The sequence below is a fragment of the Triticum urartu genome, chromosome 5A (genome assembly GCF_056163025.1).
Source record: "Triticum urartu cultivar PI428250 chromosome 5A, HENAU_Tu73, whole genome shotgun sequence".
Classification (NCBI taxonomy): domain Eukaryota; kingdom Viridiplantae; phylum Streptophyta; class Magnoliopsida; order Poales; family Poaceae; genus Triticum; species Triticum urartu.
The window spans coordinates 461,145,453-461,151,355 of NC_141877.1; positions in this window are offsets into that span (position 1 = coordinate 461,145,453).

Consider the following 5,903-nt stretch of genomic DNA (forward strand, 5'->3'; position numbering starts at 1 on the left):
CCTACTGCTCCGTCTACAAATCCACGTCCCCAGTGTCCCCCACATCCTCCTCCGACTCCTCAACCTCATCCTCATCCTAGTCCTCTTTTGGATCCATCGCATCTGGAGGTAGCCCCGCGGCAATCCGGGCTTCGCGCCTTGCCCGGATTTACTGAAGGAGCTACAGTTGGTGCTACGACATTAGATATGGGTAGTTTCTTACCCGGCGGCATGGCGGCATGGCTACTAGTGGTGACGGATGGTGAGGGAGTCCTGGATTAAGGGGTCCTCGGGCGTCCGGCCTGTGTGACATGGGCCGGACTATTGGGCCATGAAGATACAAGATAGAAGACTTCCTCCCGTGTCCGGATGGGACTCTCCTTTGCGTGGAAGGCAAGCTAGGGTCCGGATGTATTATTTCCTTTCTCTGTAACCGACTTTGTATAACCCTAGGCCCCTCCGGTGTCTATATAAACCAGAGGGTTTAGTCCGTAGAGACAATCACGATCAGACAGGCTAGACCTCTAGGGTTTAGCCACAACGATCTCGTGGTAGATCAACTCTTGTAATCCTCATACTCATCAAGATCAATCAAGCAGGACGTAGGGTACCTCCATCAAGAGGGCCCGAACCTGGGTAAAACATCGTGTCCCCTGCCTCCTGTTACCATCGACCTTAGACGCACAATTCAGGACCCCCTACCCGAGATCCGCTGGCTTTGACACCGATATTGGTGCTTTCATTGAGAGTTCCACTGTGACGTCGAAGTTAGGGTTGATGGCTCGCCTCGTTATCAAAGACAATATCACCTCCGGAGGAGCTCTGGCCTCAGGCCAAACCCTCCGGCTGGGCGGCTTTACCATGACCGCCTGTTCGGCCGTTAAACCGACGATGACTTCTCGGGTCATCGAAAATCGCCTCTGTGTTGACTCCGAATACTCCAGACGGATGGATCCGATGGAGTGGTCGTATTTAAACAAACTCTTGGATCGCATCGCCGCCATGGGGTCGCTACTGACTATGATCAGATTGGGCTTAAACCCGACCAGAGAGAAATCAAATCTCCGCCGATCACCCATCAGATAGCGGTCGTAGAAGAGCAAAACAATAATTCTTCCCCTATGCTGAAGACGAACTATGTTTGGATTTCTGAGCTCGAAGAGCCAAATACCTGTCTGCGGAACGACACTCCAAGCCCTCCGAATCCGGAATCAGGCGTGGGGCCCGAAAAATCATTGGACATCCCGGAACCCGATCTAATAAGCTCGAAAGCTTCTCAAACTCCGGACTCCAAATCAGGTCAGGGTTCGGATTTAAAGCCACCCACCCACCACATGCAATATTCAACAAGAAATTCCGGTCATCCGGATATATGCGACCTCACGTGCATAAGACAATAGTCTCAGGAAACAGTCCATCACTTTTGGGCCAGGTTCCTCCTTGTCAAAGACAAGATTAAAGATTTCCGCGACGAGGACGCGGTTTCAGTATCCTACAATAATTGCACGGACAAAGGAATCCTCAACGCCATCAACTGCCGTCGCGCATTACACTTCGCGGACTTGGCAACTATAGTACAGAAGTACTGCGCAATGGAAAGCGCCTGGAAAACTCAGACAACTCGCTGGGAGCCACCGGTCTTCATCCAACCCCTCGGGCGAGCAAAACGGATGCACCCTCACGGGGCACCCGAACCCATAGTAAAGAAAACTAAACCCATTACGGACGCGGAACCGTTCTAGAGGGATGGCTCGATAGGCCATGCAAAATACACACGACACCGAATACCATACCAACCCACAACCTTAGAGCATGTTGGATACTCCGGAAAGTGGCCAAGAGCGGCGAGGATATCCTCACCAAAAACACTGCGGAGCAACTCCCCCCAGAATACGACGACCACAGAGTATTGACAGTCTTCAAGACTTTCGCTTCAAACAATCGGCGCAAGAGGGCACTCCGCGACCTCGCCGAAGTCTGCCAAGTCGCAACAATAAATCCCTGGAACGACACGGCCATAACTTTCAACGCTAGTGACGAACCAAAAATCCGGTCAGTCCGGGCACCAGCTGCCTTGGTCCTCAACCCAATTGTGGATGGCTTTCGGCTCACTAAAGTGCTCATGGACGGCGGCAGCAGACTAAACCTCATCTACGAGGACACACTGAATAAAATGGAAATAGACAGGAGCCGCATCAAGCATAGTAATACGACCTTCTGAGGGATCATTCCCAGCCAGGAGGCACGATGCGCGGGGGAAATTAAACTCGACGTGGTATTCTGTATGCCGGAGAACTATCAGTCTGAAGAGATAACCTTCCAAGTGGCCCCTTTCAACAGTGGATATCATGCCCTGTTGGGGCGAGATGCATTCACACACTTTCAAGCTATACCTCATTACGGGTATATGAAGCTCAAGATGCCCGGGCCCAACGGTATTATCACTCTTGCTAGTGATCTGGACATAGCCCTCCGCGCCAAAAACAAAACAGCATCCCTGGCCCTCGAGGCACTATCTGAGGCCCTCACGGCCAAAGAGTTAACTGCACTACGCTCTACGGTGGATAGGGACGATGTAATCCTTGATAAGCGTCCCAAATCCACCTCCTTCAAATTAGCAGACGAAATAGTCAAATTTCAAGTCCACCCGACAGACCCCAAGAAGACAGCTTCCATCGGGGCACAGCTGGACCCAACGGTTGACGCCGCACTATGAACGTTCTTGTGCGAGAACTGGGACATATTCGCCTGGCACCCTTATGATATGCCAGGAATCCCACACAGGTTGGCCGAACACAGCCTCAATATATTGAAGGGATATAAGACGGTCAAGCAAACACTGCGACGCTTTTCCGAACCTAAACGACAAGCCATGGGGGAGGAGCTAGCCAAGTTAATCGAGGCCGGATTCATCAAAGAGATAAAACACCTGGACTGTCTAGCAAACCTGGTGATGGTGCCAAAGAAGGATAAATCCTGGCGCCTGTGCGTCGATTTCAAAGACCTCAATAAGGCTTGCCCTAAGGATCCCTTCCCCCTCCCCCGCATCGATCAGATTATTGATGCTACTGCAGGACACGACTCACTGTGTTTCCTTGACTCATACTCCGGATACCATCAAATCAAAATGAAGGAGTCTGATCAAGCCGCAACGGCATTCATCACCCCATATGGGCCTTTCTGCTTCAACACTATGCCCTTTGGCCTTAAAAACGCCAGCGCCACCTACCAACGCATGATTCAAACATGCCTGGAGAAACAAATCGGCAAGACAGTTGAAGCATATGTGGATGACATCGTCATCAAGACTAAGCACGTTGAGTCGTTAACAGACGACCCACGTCTCACATTCAACAACCTCCGGACATATGACATCAAGCTCAATCCGGAAAAGTGTGTTTTCGGTGTCCCCGCCGGAAAACTGCTGGGCTTCATCGTTTCCAATAGAGGAATTGAGGCAAATCCAGCCAAAATCCGAGCTTTATCATAATTGGCTACACCAACAGACCTTAAAAAGGTCCAAAAACTAGCCGGATGTGTGGCAGATTTAAGCCGCTTTATCTCCAGACTAGGAGAAAAAGCATTGCCACTTTATCGCCTTCTCTGACGTACCGACCACTTCGAGTGGACGGAAGCGGCAACGGCTGGGCTGGAGGAAATAAAGGCTCTTTTAACAAGCAAGCCAATCCTGGCCGCGCCAAACGTCGGCGAACCGATGTTATTATACATCTCTGCAACACACCAGGTGGTGAGCGCAGTGCTCGTCGTTGAGCGAGAGGAGGACGGACACAAGTTCCCACTTCAGAAACCGGTATACTATGTATCCACTGTCCTCACACCATGCAAATCCCGGTACCCTCATTACCAAAAGATAGCATATGCGGTCTTTGATAATCCCAAGTGCAAGGAATCATCATAGCAATTTCCAAAGGTGGAAGTGATAAGTATGGAGTGTCGAACCCACAAGGAGCTAAAGGTAAGATCAATATTCTCTCAAGCCCTATCTGCCACTGATACGACTCTACGTACACCGAATGTTTGCTTCCAACTAGCAACGAGAAATAAAACTATGTTGTGGGTATGAAGAGGATAACTTTGTATGATATCGGAGAGCTAAAATATAAAAGTAGGTGTTGTTATCATGAAGTTAGAATATATTACTAAATATTATAAATAGCGAGTGTGGAATAATGGTGGATCGGTGTGCGGAATTGTCCTAGGCAATCGTTAACAAGACCGGTAATCACTATTGCAGCTTCATATGAGGGAGAGGCATAAGCTAACATACTTTCTCTACTTGGATCATATGCACTTATGATTGGAACTCTAGCAAGCATCCGCAACTACTAAAGATCATTAAGGTAAAACCCAACCATAGCATTAAAGCATCAAGTCCTCTTTATCCCATACGCAACAACCCCCTTACTCGGGTTTGTGTTTCAGTCACTCACGCAACCCACTATAAGCGAATCATAAATGTATTGCAACACCCTATAGCGGGAATCCCTCACGCTTGCGCGACACGGAGGGCACCATAGGACAGCACCAAAGTAAAACATACAACTCATAGCAATCTAGATCATCAATCAACCCAAAGACAAAAGATATCTACTCAAAACATCATAGGATGGCAACACATCATTGGATCATAATATGTGGCATAAAGCACCATGTTCAAGTAGGGATTACAGCGGGGTGCGGGAGAGTGGACCGCGTAAAAGAGATGAGGATGGTGATGATGATGGTGATGTTGATGAAGACGATCACCGCGGCAATGATTCCCCTCCCAATGGCACTCCGGTGCCACCGAGAGAGAGGAGGAGAGGTTCTCCCCCTTGTGCTTCATCCTCCATGGCATCCCCCCTAGATGGGGAGAGGTTCTCCCTTTGCTCCTTGGCCTTCATGGTGATGATGGCCCCTCCGGGATCCTCCTCCATGCCCTCCGGTGATGATGGCCCCCTCCGGCAGGGTGCCAGGGAGGGCCTAGATTAGTTTTCAGTGGCTACGGAGGCTTCTAGCGGCGGAACTCCCGATCTAAGTTAATTTTCCGAGGTTTCTGTATTTATAGGAATTTTTGGCGTCGGTCTCACGTCAAGGAGGTGCCCGAGGCGTCCACGAGGCAAGACCACACGCCTGGGGGGGCGCCCCCACCCTCGTGGACGCCCCGGGACTCTCCTGGCCCAACTCTTGTACTCCTGGGTCTTCTTTTGGTCCATAAAAAATCATCAAAAATTGGCACGTCAATTGGACTCCATTGATATTCCTTTTCTGTAAAACTCAAAGACAAGGAAAAACAGAAACTGGCACTGGGCACTAGGTTAATAGGTTAGTCACAAAAATCATATAAAATATCATATAAATGCATATAAAACATCCAAGGTTGATAATATAATAGCATGAATACTTCATAAATTATAGATACGTTGGAGACGTATCAGCATCCCCAAGCTTAATTCCTGCTCGTCCTCGAGTAGGTAAATGATAAAAGAAATAATTTATGAAGTGTGAATGCTAGCAAGTGCATAAGTTTCATCAATGATAGGTCCAATCACTTTTTCTAGCATCATTATATATCATAACAGTAGCTCATTTTCATAAAACTTTTCATGATCAAGTAACAAGCTATTCACATGTTAAAGTATAGATCATAAACTCTCTTGAAACTAACAAATTATATTCTCAGTCATCAAACAATTGCAATTCATCTTATTTTCAGGAAGGGTCTATGTCAGAGCTTTGATTTAGCAAACTCCACATACTCAACTATATGTAGTCTTTCACAATTGCTGACACTCACGTGATATTTATGGGTTCAAAGTTTTAATCGGACACAGAGAAAGATAGGGGCTTATAGTTTTGCCTCCCAACGTTTTACCTCAAGGGTAATGTCAACAACAATACTTCATGAAAACTTACATCCAGTT